The sequence below is a fragment of the Lolium rigidum genome, chromosome 4 (genome assembly GCF_022539505.1).
Source record: "Lolium rigidum isolate FL_2022 chromosome 4, APGP_CSIRO_Lrig_0.1, whole genome shotgun sequence".
In the NCBI taxonomy this organism is placed as follows: Eukaryota; Viridiplantae; Streptophyta; class Magnoliopsida; order Poales; family Poaceae; genus Lolium; species Lolium rigidum.
Genome location: NC_061511.1, coordinates 150,503,909 through 150,520,997, shown reverse-complemented (window position 1 = coordinate 150,520,997; position 17,089 = coordinate 150,503,909).

The following is a 17,089-nucleotide window of genomic DNA, read 5'->3' as shown; positions in this document are numbered from 1 at the left end:
TGGTGATCCGGCAGGAGGGACTGGCGGCGTGGGGGTTGCTGGTCTTGCTTTGTTTTTGGTGGCGGTCCTCGGGTTTCTCGCAAGCAAAGATGAAGATCTATGAGAGGTCAGTTTGCCTTGATCTGGCTGGAGAGATGAGTTCCGGAAAGCTCCGCCGATGAATGGAACAGTGCATCTTTTGCCTGAAGTTTGCTGGATCGGGTGATATTCGGTCGTGCGCACCCATGTTTTTATTCCGACCGTTTGGTTTCGGAGGGAGCGGCGTGAAGGTCTATTCTATGTTGACATAGGTGACTTTTTGGTCCATGGTGAAGTCAGAAGAAGGAATATATCATGAAGGCCGGATTGGTGGACTGGCTAAAGGAGGTTCGAGTCTCCGTGATGCTGATGGATTTGCTTGGCGTTTCGGGCTCCGCAACAGTGGTATGCATGTGGGGGCGGCAGCACAGGTGAAGTTCAGAGTCTTACATCTCAGGGTGAAAACCCAAGGTCTGGCCTTAACTGGTTGTGCCTCCAATGACCTTGTTGGAGGCATTGTTTTGAGAGTGGGGACTATCTTCATTGTGAAAACCTAAGACCTTTGGTCGGGCGACGACGGTGCTGGTGCACTATTCTCTTTTTGGAGGCGTCGCTTTTGGAGAGTCTGTATTTCAGGTATTGTCACGGTGGTGGTTGTATTGTTGTTGCTGCTAGGTCTGGAATGCTGTAGCGGGACTTTTATTTCTTAGTTTTCTTTACTCTTTTTTGGCTGCGCACATCCATACTGCCACTAGGGTGGGGCGTTGTAGCAGAGGCTGGGTGTAATTGGTATCTTTTGATATTAATATATTCCCTTTATCTAAAAAATCTATCTCTCTCTCTCTCTCACCGTGAGTTTCTCTTGATGCACCACCTTCTAGTCTTCCCCACCCATCGGATGCGTGCACGGCCACCCAGGAGAGAAGACCTACAAAATCAGTCCCGTTGAGATCTTGCATTGAGAGATGGGCGATAAGATTTTTGAAAAACGTCTTAGCATGACTTCTTGTTGTGGTTCGAGCGTATCATCACCGGTCGATCTCGTCCCCCTGCCTTTTGCTTTTATACTCATGTATATGACCTATAATAATGGATCGAGGGTGAAAGTATTTTTAAAAGTGAGCTACTTGCATGCTTTATTTTTGATTCACAAAATTTATTAGGATGGCGCATGCCCCGGTCGATGAAGATTTGAGGAATTATCGATGAATAAATTTGCATGCAATAACCTTGTAGCTTATATTTATATATGAACGGTGTGTTGGCATATGAAGCATATGCTCCCTTTATTTTAAAATGCACCTTTGATATATTTTGAAATGTTAAAATATGAAAACAAAAAATTGCATGTACATTTTCACGTGCTACGTGTCCATAAAGTCGTTTCATGAAAAATCAACTTGTCTTATGCCGTGTGTAAAAAAGACAAAGTTCAGTGCTAAAAATAAGATTTTTCACAATATAAATATTCTCCTTTTTTACCTAGATCACAAAAACATCTTTTTTGCCCAAACTTGGTGAATACATATATATATTATGGAGATGAAGGTGTAGAATTTTTGTCAAATTTTTCAACACTTGGAAATATACAAGCGGCCCATCTGAACAAGGACAAAAAGAAAAGCTACACAGGCTGCCGGGTTTGGATTTAATGTGGTCGTGTGGACCTTGCAAATTCCAACTGAGCAGAGCACAGTCCCCCGACTCGATGTTGAAGGCGAGAAGATCACTTCTGGCCCGCAAAATTACAAGCGAAAAAGAATAAAGTTGACTACTGGGATCTTTAGGTGCTCCCCGTGAGCCTAAGCACCGGTTCCTAGTCCAGAACACGAGTTGCAAATGTCGTCGATTCGTTGTGCTTAACTTTGGTATGGACGAACTGCCCCGTCAATTGGAACTGACGGTACATCACGCGGACGACCAAACAGGCGAACAGCCAAGAAAGTAGTAAGGGGCATCTCCAACACTGCGACTCAAATGGGTGTGCCGCGCGTCCGTTTGCGTCTGTTTAGGTGAGCGCACGGATACTGGCCGGTGTCCGCCCGGCAATTTGGGTGTCGCGCTACACCCAACGTGGTTAGATATGGGTCGCAGCCATAGATTTTGGCATTTAGCCTTTAAATTCAATATAAGACATATAAAATCATAAAAATAACATAAATAAGTTTAAATGCATAAGATTTATTACATAAGATTATTGTCCACCTGTTCATTGACTAAGTACTTATTCAAAAAAATGTAAAATGATACAAATGGTCTAGGTGTTGTTTTCTTCGGGATTTTCTTCATTGTTGTTGTTTGCAGCATTGTTGCTAACATACGCCCATATGTGCTCAACCAAATCAGCCGGGAGCTAGTTGTGAACCGTTTGATCCCAAATTTCATGATGCACACGACGAATATCCTGGAATGATGCCGGACCACCTTGAGGAGAAAACAACTCTCCCTGATCATCTCAATCATTATCAAACAGTGAATCATTTCGCTCTACCTCAACAATCATGTTGGGCATGATTACACAAGCGGTCATCACCTCCCACAGAGTTTGCACACTCTATTACATAAGATTAGTGTCCACCTGTTCATAAATAAGTTTAAATACACAAGATTTATTACATAAGATTATTATCCTCCTGTTCATTGACTAAGTACTTATTCAAAAAAATGTAAAATGATACAAATGGTCTGGGCGTTGTTTTCTCCGGGATTTTCTTGATTGTTGTTGTTTGCAGCATTGTTCAACATGCGCCCATATGTGCTCAACCAAATTAGCCGGGAGCTGGTTGTGAACCGTTTGATCCCAAATTTTGTGGTGCACACGGCGAATATCCTGGAATGATGCCGGACCACCTTGAGGAGAAAGCAACTCTCCTTGATCATCCCAATCATTATCAAACAGTGAATCATTTTGCTCTACCAAAACAATCATGTTGTGCATGATTACACAAGCGGTCACCACCTCCCACAGAGTTTGCACACTCTATGCTCTAGCAGGGTGTCTGACGATAGCCCAACGAGCTTGGAGGATACCAAACGGCCGCTCGACATCTTTCTGGGCTGCCTCTTGCTCTTTCGCAAACCTTGCCTCCTGCTCTGAGTTGGGACGACAGATTGTCTTCACGAGTGTATCCCGATGTGGATAGATACCATCAGCAAGGTAGTACCCCTTGTTGTAGTGGTGACCATTGATCTCAAAATCCACATCAGGGGACTAACAAACACTGGAGAGCACTGCAACACATTGATGTCATTGTGCGAGCCGGCCATTCCGAATAATGAGTGCCAAATCCATGTGTCATGTGAAGCAACAATTTCAAGAATCACTATGCACCCCTCAGAATGGGCTTTGTACACCCCTGCCAACCAAAGGGTCATTTCTTCCACTCCCAGTGCATGCAGTCTATGCTGCCAAGCATCCTAGAAAACCCCCTAGAAGCGTTGATTGACAATAGACGGGATGTGTCCTCTGCATTAGGTTGCCGCAGATATTGTTCACCGAGCACAGCAATCACTGCTCTGTAGAACATGTACATCGCTTCCAAGCAGCTGGACTCGCTCAGCCGGATATACTCATCTACGTAATCACCGACAACACCATATGCGAGCATCCTAATCGGTGTCGTGCGTTTCTGATACGAAGATAGGCCTACCTTGCCAATGGCATCCTCTTTGGCGATGAAGTAGTCGTCGTAGACCTTGACGCCATCCATTATCCGTTTGAACAATGGTCTGGACATCCGAAAACGACGGCGAAACAAGGTCGGCGTGAACAATGCCTTGCGGTGGAAGTAGTCGTGGAGGAGCATGTCGTGTCCACGTTCTCTTTTGCGGTCCAAGGCTGGCGCGCGCCCGGGCAAGGACCCCTGGTACACGGGGATCTGCGCGACATTGTGCTCGTGAATGATCAATGCAGCCTCCGTGAGAAAGTCGTCCTCAGACTCGTCGTCTGAGGACGTGTCGGTGAAGTTCTTGAAGAAGAACTTGTTGTCGCTGCCCACCATGATTTAACAGATGAATTGAGATAAATAATTAGTTCGCCCATTCCATCGAACACCTCGGAGGCGTGGACAATCCAATGCCTCCGTAGGGACCTGCAGGCAATGGCGGTCCCGACCGACTTGCGGCCTGGAAGCACGGTGAACGAGAGCTCACCTATGGCGGCAACGACGAAGTTGATGACAACGAGAGGACAACAACGTTGGCGACGGCCTCCGACGCTGCAACGAGACCGCGAAAGCACAAGCGAAAGCGCCGGGCCGCATCCTATGCTGCCGCACCGCTTGTCGGCGTCTCGACGTCGGTGGCCGGCGTCGACAGCGGTCGCAAATCGCTGATCCTGGGGTGGCGGTGGAGCGGGGAAGATGTGTGTGAGAGGGCTATGTTTTGGAAGGAGAACAAGCGGGCCAGGGGAGGACAAGAGAGGACGCACGAGGTCAGCCCCGATGTCCGCGGGCACGCAAACGAGACCAAATTTAGGCTAGTTTTGGGTCAACCCGGATGTCGCGGCCATCCGTTTTAGGAAAGAGTCCGTACGCTGAATCGCGTTTTTGTCTTATTTGACCCATCCCAACGCACGGAAGTGAGATAGATCGCTGTTAGAGATGGCCTAAGTAGTGTAGTGCGGAGGAGCCGTCCCGTGGCGCCAACACGGACGACGTGGTGCATGGTGCGACTCAGCCGGCCCTGGCTCGACTTGTGTGCGCGCCTGCGGACGCCTTCCGTGCGTGGGTTGGACCACTCCACCGTCCGAATCCGTCCCCCGGTGTCCGGTTCCGCGTCGTCGTTGCCTCCGCGCGCCCGTGCGGGATTGGCAGGACGGAGATGCCGGGGCGCCGCCCGTACGTCGCGGTGGTGCTTCCTCCGGGCCGGGTTGCGTGCTCTTGTTCGGAGAGTATCTCCGTCGAATCGGCTAACCACACGGGAATCTTCCTTTCTTCCTAACAAAACGTGCTCTCATTTCATTTCCCCTGCTCCTTTTTGAATTTTGACTAACACAACACAGTCATCACTGATCCCCACTAGACCAATCTATCTGTACTGTGCGGCTCGATAATTTCGCCGAAGAACTCCACGCAGCCGTGCAAGCAACGTGCCTAGCTACTCCGTGCCTCAGCGCTAGACGACGCTTGACCACTTCAATGAGCAACCTCGCCATGCATGGATGATTGTCCTGTCAGTCGACGCTGGCCCTGTTCGGCTCAGCCACGCATTCATTTCAGATCGGGGCGTGCCATCAATAAAACTTCAACTACCGCTCATGGGTCGTGTGCAGATCTCAGGCCGTCATACAAAAGTACTCCTACAACTCATTGAAAACCTAGCTGGTCGTTGCTTCTTTGTCGTGTTTCCTGTCCGTTGCAAAGGAGTAGTGCTGACTACATCTTCTAGCCAGATCACGAGCAACACCAGAGTGAATTGACCACATGGTATATGTGGCAAGCAATCAATCAACGCTAAAAATTAATAACACTAGAGTAAATTGAAGCAAAAAAAAACACCTTCAAACTAATCATATAACAACAAATCATTATTTCCTTTTTTCTAAAGAACCTAGTATTATTTCTAAAAGTTGACATTCCAGTTATATCTAGCAAGAGGGCAATTAAAGGATCATATGCGCGACTAGAGAAGGTGAATGTGCGCTAACAGATTTCTAGTTCCTTCTTTATTTTAAGGCCTGACAACAATATAGGTTTTCTGTATATACAACTAAATGGACAATCCTATATGGCAACGTAAATGCTGCTGCCTAAGGGCATCTATAGCGGCCCGACGTAAACGGATCGAACATATTTATTTCAGTTCATGCGGATGAGAAATGGGTAAAATTTTAACTTAGCAGCCCTACTTAAAGTGATCGGCCTGTCGACGCCGACACATTCGTGATCTACTCATACGCCGGTTGTAGTGTATTCTAAGAAGGTCAACAATCCACATAATGAACCAATTTGACAATTCAGTGTCGAACCGTCACTAGAAGAAAACGAGTCTATCGTTCGGAGCTATCCGGAGCATTAGTCCCGGTCGTGTTTGGATCCAGGACTAATGCTCGGACTAAAGGTTTCCTGGGGTTCTTTTTGGCTCCAACCCCCCTCCCCCACCACCCTCGGGGATCGCCCTTTTTAGCTTTGTAAAATACAAAAGAAAATGATACAAAATTTTAAACAAAAAAATAATATAAGATGTAAGTACGGTTAGGTGATCAAGTTATTATGAAAAATAACAAAGATGAATTTTAATTTTTTTTGCAAAAACACTGCATTTTTGGTAAAATGGGAATATCTTTTGCATACGAACTCAAAAAAACGTTTAATATATGAAACTGTATCTACGCGAAAAGTTACATCCGAATTCACTACGGTTTACCCGGTTAGCCAATTTTTAGATTCTAAAATGCCAAAGGGAAGTATGAAAATTTTTAGGTTTTCGGTTTTGCAAAATAAAATAAGAAAATTATTTTGTTTATTTATTCAAGATTACTTTTACATCATTATTTTTGTTTATTAATTTTTTTTAGAATATAAACAATAAAGAAGTGTGAGATCATGACCAACAAATTAATATGATTGATATGATACTAGTATCAATAACATACGTGCGGAGCACTTGGAAACATGACGAAATGAACTGAGAAGTTAAGCGTGGTAGTGTTGGAGCAGTCTAAGGATGAGTGACCGAGCGGGAAGTTTAACCACAAGTGAGCAATTTGACCTGAGATTAAGTGTAGTTAGAGACTAAACTAGCCAAATAACTGAAATACTAGAAATTCTGGAAAAAAAGTGGAAAAATTAGAAAAAAATTGAATAAGAAATAGCCGTCATGGACTTTAATCCCGGTTGATGTTACAAACCGGGACTAGAGATCCCACGTCCGACGCGCGCCCGCAGCCCACATGGAGGGACCTTTAGTTCCGATTCGCAGCACAACCAAAACTAAAGGGGGGCTTTAGTCCGATTCCGTAATCCCGGTTGCAAAACCGGAAGTAAAGACCCTTACCAACCAGAACGGAATCCCTTTTTTCTACTAGCACGTTCACCTGTCAAAGAACAAAAAGGTGAGAACGTTCTCTCTAAAGAGATTTCCATAAATAAGCATGCAGGTCGGGTCGCCAAAGAGGAAGCGATCGCTGGAATTGATCAAATGGAGGGAACGAGCAAGTCAAGTTGGCGTGGCACCTAAACTTGCTTTTAAGCCTTGATCCGTCTAACCAGCATCTACCACTACTGCAAAAGATAGGAGTATACATATCTGGCAGAAGAATGTTTCTTTGGTGGAATGATACGTGCAGCACACATGTAATTTGACTTCCTTTCTTCCTCTATGTGCATTTACAATCAGACTCCCGAAAAGGCAAGCTTGACAACGAGCGATTGTGATGAACATTACGCTCATGGCCGCAACTTGCTCGAGATGGAACGTACTAGGTGGATTCGCATATATACGTCCCCACACCCTATTTTTTGCGGATAGAGGGTGGAATATTAAAACTTCGATCTTACATATAGGTCTGGAAAACAAAAGATATTACAAAGAAGCCCTTCCAGGCCTCGACCTTGCCAGTGACCAAGACGAGAAGGTGGCGCGCCGATGTCGCTGTCCGTCAACGATCCTTGGATAGACGAGACCAACCCCTCTGTAGACAGAAAGTCAACCTTCACCGCCCCTAAAGAGGTAACGCCGTGGTCCATCAGCTCACCGGTAGCACGGAGAACTGAGCCTCCCACCGATAGAGCCCCAACCTCGCCGACGGTATATCTTTCCCGCCGCCCCCTTCACTCCTTATTGCCGCCATGTGAATTTAGCCGAAGGTCGCAGCTGTGGAGATACCCATCTGTCGGTCAACATGGCTCAAGGCTGTGTAGCACATGCACCGATCGATCACTACACTAGCTAGCGTTTAATACACCAAATTTTGATTAGGTGAATTTTCGGAGTCTATGATATATGGGCCATGGATGGTACTTCGCGGGGCTAGGGCGTGCTTGTTCTCAATTGTCATTCACTATTTTTTTTTTATCAACTTGTTTTGTTTAGATGGGTCTCCCCGTTGGGTGCACCCGACAGACAAAGGGCAGACAAGGGCCGGATACACATTCGGTGTCGATCCATTTTAGACAAAAACATACACCTTCGTGCGTTTGGAATGGATTTTTCCGATAAAGATGCATATACATTCTTCAGACAACCCGGGAATAAAATCAGACACATCAAAATTCCTTTCCGGGACAACTTCTCCACGCATGACATCTCAACGACCAGACATGGCCTGTCCGGCCCATGCATGGTGCACCCAACCAACACATCCTTTCACCGGCGCAACGGATCGGTGAACCGAGCGTCGATTTTGACAAAATTAACCTAAATCTGCAAACATCTCATAAAATAACTTGGCTTCGAAAAGATTTCACAAAATAACCTTTTACTCGGCTCCGCACAAGAAGCTGAGAAGCATGGCGCCGTTGCAGGCGGAGCCAAACTCAATAGCACGGCTCCGTCCAGGATGGAGTCAAGCTCATAAGCACAACGCCGTCCGAGGCGGAGCCAAACGCAGTAGCACGGCTCCGTCCCAGGTGGAGCCAAGCTCAGTAGCACGGCTCCGTCCCAGGTGGAGCCAAGGTCCTTAGTCGTTTTCTAACAATAATTGAGAGTGGTTCATGCACCTAGTGAGGACCAAGTTTATTGAGCCGAGGTTTGCATCATCTCGGACCACCACCAAGGGATACTCAAGATAGTTATTTTCTATTTTGTGCTTATTTCCATTTAAATGGTCATGTGTGCAAAATTGTCACCGGCGGACGCTTAAACCCCTACTGCGACAGAAAGTCGCCCTACAACCTAACTTTGTCAGAAAAGACTTTGAGTCACTGATGCACGCGAAACTCGTCAGAAGTAAGGCGCTCGGCTGGCAGTACTTATTAGGTGCATGTGAGAAATTTTCTGGTGCCTTCGGATACTCTCCAAGTTATTATACTGTCGGTTGGTTAATAAGTGTCTCCCTCAGTTCGTTTTGATTTTCTAGAGTCTGGACGTCCTTCAGTTCGAGGTTGTGAGCTACAACCTGATGCTTGTTGGTACTAGATCGCACCCAGAAACCCAAACTATTGAGGAAGCTGATACGTCCAAAACGTATCTACTTTCCCGAACACGTTTGCTATTGTTTGGCCTCTAATTTGTGTATTTTGGATACAACTAACACGGACTAACGCTGTTTTCAGCAGAATTGCTCTGGTGTCTCGTTTTTGTGCAGAAATTCAACTTTCAGGAAATCCTCGAAATTTATGTCAAAGGGCCTATTTTTTCAGAAGAATGACGGAGCCAGAAGGGCGGACCTGGGGGAGGCCCAGGCCCCCCAGACAATAGGCCGGCGCGGCCGGAGGGGCGCGCCGCCCGGCGTGTGGCCCCCTCGGCCAACCTCCGACGCCCTCTCGTACTACTTAAGGGTTTCGATCTAAAAACGCGAGAGGGAAGTCGAAGTCGCCGGAAACCATCCGATGCGCCGCCACCGTCGCGAAACTCCGTCTCGGGACCCGAAACTCCGTTCCGGCACTCCGCCGGGACGGGAATTGGAGGAGATCATCGCCATCATCACCACCGACGCCTCTCCATCGACCAGCCATGTTTCCCCCATTCATGTGTGAGTAATTCCCCCGCTGTAGGCTGAAGAGGATGGTAGGGATTGGATGAGATTGGTCATGTAATAGCATAAGATTGTTAGGGCATAGTGCCTAGTGTCCGTAATTGGTACTTCTATGGTATTGTTGCAACTTGTTATGCTTAATGCTTGTCACTAGGGCCCGAGTGCCATGATCTCAGATCTGAACATGTTATCAATTCATGATGATATTCATTGCTTTATGATCTTACCTGCAAGTTGTATACACGTATTGTTGTCCGGAACCCGAGGCCCCAAAGTGACAGAAATTGGGACAGTCGAAGGGGAAGGCGATGATATGAGGATCACATGTGTTCATGGAGTGTTAATGATTTGCTCCGGTGCTCTATTAAAAGGAGTACCTTAATTTCCAGTAGATTCCCTAGAGGCCCGGCTGCCACCGGCTGGTACGACAAAAGATGTTGTGCAAGTTTCTCATTGCGAGCACGTATGACTAAATATGGAACACATGCCTATTGATTGATTAGTACTTGGATACCGTTTTATTACTATCTGCAAATACCCTACCTTGATTGTTACATGAGTTTCTCTCATCCATGCAACGCCCGTCATCCATCCCTGTGCCTACAGTATTTTAATCATGTTGTTTACTATAATCACCACTGCTGTCTTTGTTACACCTGTCGTCGTTATTTCACTCATCGCCATCGCTATAAAGCTGATTACTATCGATAAACTCTTGCGAGCAAGTACGTTTCCAGTGCGGCTGAATTGACAACTCCGTTGTTAAGGCTTTCAAGTATTCTTTGTCTCCCCTTGTGTCGAATCAATAAATTGGGTTTTACTTCCCGCGAAGACTGTTGCGATCCCCTATACTTGTGGGTCATCAAGACTATTTTCTGGCGCCGTTGCCGGGGAGCATAGCTTTATTTGCAAGTTCACTTGGATTGATATTTTTCGCTGCAAATTCTCCATCATGGGTAAACCTCGTGACACTAAAGTCGCCATATTACCATCCACTACAAGAAAAGGTACAACTCTGAGTACCTCTGCTGCTCTTGATTCACCATCTGTGATAGATAAACTTGTTTCACCACCACAAGCTTCACATGCTTGGTACTTACGCTAGATCTGAAAATTCCTCTTATAATTTTGATGATGCTTCTGCTGTGCTTGATAATGATGGTTCGTTAGGATCTTTTCTAGAAGCTACAATTGCTAGGTCTAGACAAATTGAGAGTACTGAAACTCCTAATGAAAATGCTGCTACACCTGTTAATTCACCTGAGTCTGTTGAACACTCTAGTGATGATCTTGATGAAGATTATGTAGAACTCGATGATGATTTTATTGATAAATGCAATGCTACTACTGGTACAAGTAATATTAAAAAGCTTCTTGCACAACATACTGTTAGATATAAAGCTTGTCTCCTGATCCTAAATTTGCCACATCTCCTATAAACATTAAGGATAAGGATTATGATTTTTCTCTTGATTTTTCTCATATATCTATTGTTGAGAAAACACCTTTTTATGGTACTGAAAAAGAAAGTGCTGTAGAACACATGAATGAACTTTCTACTTTGAGTAGCTTGTTTTCTGATGATGTCAAGATGCGTACTTATTTTGTTGCTAAAATCTTTCCTTTCTCATTAAAGGATGATGCTAAAACTTGGTATAATAGTTTGCCTCCTGATTCTATTGATAGTCCAAGAGATTTGCTTGATGTTTTCTTTCGGAAATACTTTCCTGCTAGTGCTCAACATATTGCTTTGTAGAGAATTTATAATTTTGACCAGGAAGATGGAGAGAAATTGCCTGAGGCTTGGGCGAGATTTTGCTCTCTTATTAGAGCTCGGCCTGGGACATGATCCGGAAAAGCATGATTTACTTGATATATTTTATAGTGGACTAACCATTGAGTCTAGGGCATACCTGGATAGTTGTGCTGGTTGTGTTTTTCAGGAAAAGAACACCAGACGACGCTGATGAATTATTGGCTAGAATAGGCCGGAATCATGATGATTGGTCTACACCTGAACCAACCCCGACACCAATATTGAAGAAGAGGGGTATGATTAAATTAAATGATGAAGATATGAGGGAAGCCAAGAAATCTCTTAAAGAGAAGGGTATTAAATCTAAAGATGTGAAGAATTTACCTCCCATATAAGATTTATGTAAGATCACTCCCCCTTCATCCATGATTTAGGTACACTCTCTTGAACGCTTTACTAGGGAAGATATTCCGTATTCGAAACCTCCTGCTCAATGCTTAGATGAGTTTGATAATTATATTGTTAAGCAAAATAATTTCAATATGAGAGTAGAGAATCATTTAATGGAAAATTCTCGAGCTATTAGTGAATTGCATGGTATTGTGGAGAGAACCTCCAATGATGTTAAGATGCTTGTTAAACATTTTCATATGGTTCAAACTCAAATTGATCAACTCACTAAAGTGCAAAATGACTTGTTAAAAAATAATTCTAAAGATAAACACGCTTATGAAGTAACAACTAGAGGCGGTGCTTCTACCCAGGATCCTCTATATCCTGAAGGGCATCCCAAAAGAGTTGAACAAGATTCTCAACGAACTGAAACTAGTGCTCCTTCTAAGAAAAAGAAAAAGAAACACAAAACTGTTGTAGAATCCTTTGAGCCTGTTAATGATCCTAATAGTATTTCTATTTCTGATGTCTGAAACCGAAAGTGGTAATGAACATGATAAAGATAATGATAAGAATGATGCTTCTGATAAATAAGAGGTTGAAGAATAACCTGAAAAGCATGCTAAAAATAAAAAGTATACTAAAGAAGATTTTATTGCTAAGAAACATGGTAATGAAAGAGAACCTTGGGTTCAAAAACAAATGCCTTTTCCTGCTAAGAAACTAAAATCAAAGGAAGAAGAACACTATAACAAATTTTGTGATTGGATGAAACCTTTATTCCTGCAAATCCCTTTGACTGATGCTATTAAATTACCTCCTTATTTAAAGTATATGAAAGATATTGTCTCTAACAAAAGGAAAATTCCTAATGAGGAGATTTCCACTATGCTTGCTAATTACTCTTTCAATGGCAAAGTTCCAAAAAATCTTGGCGACCCAGGTATACCGACTATTCCTTGTTCTATTAAGAATAATTATGTTAGAACTGCTTTATGTGATTTGGGAGCAGGTGTTAGTGTTATGCCTTTTTCTCTTTATAAGAGACTTTATTTAGATAAGTTGATACCGACTGATATATCTTTGCAAATGGCTGATAAATCTACTGCTATTCCTGTTGGTATATGTGAGGATGTTCATGTTCAAGTTACTAATAATTGCTTAATATTAACTGATTTTGTTGTGTTGGAAATGCTCGAAGATGATAATATGTCTATTATTCTTGGGAGACCTTTTCTTAACACCGCAGGGGCTGTTATTGATTGCAATAAAGGAAAAGTTACTTTCAATGTCGATGACAAGGAGCATACCGTTTATTTTTTCCCAAGAGGATTGATAAAGTATGTGGAGTTAATACAATTTCTAATGTGAGAACTATCAAAGTGGGAACTATTGATTGTCCTATATATGAGCCTAAGCAAGGATATCAAAATATTATGATTGGATCCATATCAATACAATTCAAGGTAACATGATTGATTTGAGGTTTATTTCTTCTTATGCTATGTAAAATTTATTTGGTGGCAAGACTTGATCAACCTTGTTAACAAATTCATTTTATATGCATAGAGAAACTAAACAACATCTCTTTCTTCCTCCACTTGTTTTACTTGCTGTAGCACTACTTGTTTTGCAAGATACTTTAGTTGCTTAAAACTTTGAAAATCTTTGCCTGCACCTGCTTTGTTTAACCTTGATTCCAGGGAAAGTTTGTCGGTCACAGAAGATGAACTTGATGCATACATAGAGAGGAGCGGCCGTCATGCAGGGGACGGGACGGAGGAGGCCGAGGAACACCTCGACTTGTCATCCGATGCAGCGAGCTCTTTGATACGTCTCCGACGCATCGATAATTTCTTATGTTCCATGCCATTGATGATATCTACATGTTTTATACACATTATATGTCGTATTTATGCATTTTACGGCACTAACCTATTAACGAGATGCCGAAGAGCCAGTTGTTGTTTTCTGCTGTTTTTGGTTTCAGAAATCCTACAAAGGAAATATTCTCGGAATTGGACGAAATCAACGCCCAGGGTCCTATTTTTGCACGAAGCTTCCGGAAGACCGAAGGGGAAAGGAAGTGGGGCCACGAGGCGCCGACACAACGGGCGGCGCGGCCCAAGCCCTGGCCGCGCCGGCCCGGCGTGTGGGGCCCTCGTGTGGCCCCCGCGTTGCCCTTCCGCCTACTTAAAGCCTTCGTCGCGAAACCCCCGATGCCGAGAGCCACGATACGGAAAACCTTGCGAGACGCCGCCGCCGCCAATCCCATCTCGGGGGATTCGGAGATCACCTCCGGCACCCTGCCGGAGAGGGGAATCATCTCCCGGAGGACTCTTCACCGCCATGGTCGCCTCCGGAGTGATGAGTGAGTAGTTCACCCCTGGACTATGGGTCCATAGCGGTAGCTAGATGGTCGTCTTCTCCTCATGTGCTTCATTGTCGGATCTTGTGAGCTGCCTAACATGATCAAGATCATCTATCCGTAATTCTATATGTTGTGTTTGTCGGGATCCGATGGATAGAGAATACTATGTTATGTTGATTATCAATCTATTACCTATGTGTTGTTTATGATCTTGCATGCTCTCCGTTATTAGTAGAGGCTCGGCCAAGTTTTTGCTCTTAACTCCAAGAGGGAGTATTTATGCTCGATAGTGGGTTCATGCCTCCATTAAATGCAGGACGAGTGACGGAAAGTTCTAAGGTTGTGGATGTGCTGTTGCCACTAGGGATAAAACATTGATGCTATGTCCGAGGATGTAGTTATTGATTACATTACGCACCATACTTAATGCAATTGTCTGTTGTTTTGCAACTTAATGTCGGAAGGGGTTCGGATGATAACTTCGAAGGTGGACTTTTTAGGCATAGATGCATGCTTGGATAGCGGTCTATGTACTTTGTCGTAATGCCCAATTAAATCTCACAATATTCATCATATCATGTATGTGCATTGTTATGCCCTCTCTATTTGTCAATTGCCCGACTGTAATTTGTTCACCCAACATGCTATTTATCTTATGGGAGAGACACCTCTAGTGAGCTGTGGACCCCGGTCCTATTCTTTTATACTCGAATACAATCTCGCAATACTTGTTCTACTTGTTTTTCGCAAACAATCATCATCCACACTATACATCTAATCCTTTGTTACAGCAAGCCGGTGAGATTGACAACCTCACTTGTTTCGTTGGGGCAAAGTACTTTGGTTGTGTTGTGCGGGTTCCACGTTGGCGCCGGAATCCCCGGTGTTGCGCCGCACTACATCCCGCCGCCATCAACCTTCAACGTGCTTCTTGGATCCTCCTGGTTCGATAAACCTTGGTTTCTTTCCGAGGAAAAACTTGCTGCTGTGCGCATCATACCTTCCTCTTGGGGTTCCCAACGAACGTGTGAGTTACACGCCATCAAGCATATTTTACGGCGCCGTTGCGGGGAGATCAAGACACGCTGCAAGGGGAGTCTCCACAATCCAATCTCTTTACTTTGTTTTTGTCTTGCTTTATTTTATTTACTACTTTGTTTGCTGCATTATATCAAAACACAAAAAAAATTAGTTGCTAGCTTTACTTTATTTACTGTCTTGCACTCTATATCAAAAACACAAAAAAATTAGTTACTTGCATTTTACTTTTGTTACCATGTCAAGTTCTGCACTTGTTACTTCTTCACCTGAGGAATTAGTATTCACTTTTAAACAAGGGGATGAGGAGAGTTTTAAAGATGCTTGGTCCAGAATTTTTACTTCTTATCGCAAAACTGAACCTCAAATGACTCTAAGCTTGCTCCTTAGTAATTTTTATTTTGGTCTTATGATTCGCTATAGATATGCCTTGGATGCTATAGTGGGAGGAGATTTCCTTCATTGCAATGAGGATCAAGCTTTTAATGCCATAAAGAAGTTGGTTGCATCACATGATTCAGCTAATAACTTTGATTCAGCCCTTATTAGCATTTATAATAGATTAAACACTCTTGAGACAAGTGCATCTCGCTTGAATGAAAATTATGGATATGTTCGTAACCGTATTGATCAAGTTTTAGTGAACTCTGAACCTTCATTATGGGATCCTACTATTAAAATTGCTATCGGTGACCAAACTCTTCATGCTAATTGTGATATTATGTCTGAATTTTTCCTAATGCCTAAGAGTATTCATGAATCTTTGAAACTTTGGGGATTTGTTGAAGGGGGAGAAGGAATAACCCTTATTGATAACTTCGTTATAATTCCTAAAGGAATAGCTGCGGGTGTGCATACAACCATTCTTGGGAGAACAATATCCATTGATTATCTTGTTATTGAATGTGCAGGAACAGGACAAATCACACTCGGAAGATCCCTGCTTGAAACTATTGGGAGCAGTCATAGATATGGGAGAAGGCACCCTAAAATTCACCTCTACACCCGGGGGTAGACATATATTCCCTAAGCCAAAGAGTAAGAAAAAGAACAAGAAAGGTAAGGGTAAAGCCCAAGGTAATGTCAATGCTCCATCCCTTGATAACACTTGATATACACTTTCTGCGCCTAGCTGAAAGGCGTTAAAGAAAAACGCTTATGGGAGACAACCCATGTTTTTACTACAGTATTTTTGTTTTATGTTTGAGTCTTGGAAGTTGTTTACTACTGTAGCAACCTCTCCTTATCTTAGTTTTGTGCTTTGTTGTGCCAAGTAAAGTCTTTGATAGTAAGGTTCATACTAGATTTGGATTACTGCGCAGTAACAGATTTCTTTGTTGTCACGAATTTCGACCTGCCCCTCTCGTAGGTAGCTCGGAAAATATGCCAATTTACGTGCGTGATCCTCGGATATGTACGCAACTTTCATTCAATTTGGCATTTTCATTTGAGCAAGTCTGGTGCCTCAATAAAATCCATCTTTACGGATCTGTTCGTTTTGACAGATTCTGCCTTTTATTTCGCATTGCCTCTTTTGCTATGTTGGATGAATTTCTTTGATCCATTAATGTCCAGTAGCTTTATGCAATGTCCGAAGTGTTAAGAATGATTGTGTCACCTCCGAACATGTTAATTTTTATTGTACACTAACCCTCTAATGAGTTGTTTCGAGTTTGGTGTGGAGGAAGTTTTCAAGGATCAAGAGAGGGGAATGATGCAATATGATCAAGGAGAGTGAAAGCTCTAAGCTTGGGGATGCCCCGGTGGTTCACCCCTGCATATTTTAAGAATACTCAAGCGTCTAAGCTTGGGGATGCCCAAGGCATCCCCTTCTTCATCGACAACATTATCGAGGTTCCTCCCCTGAAACTATATT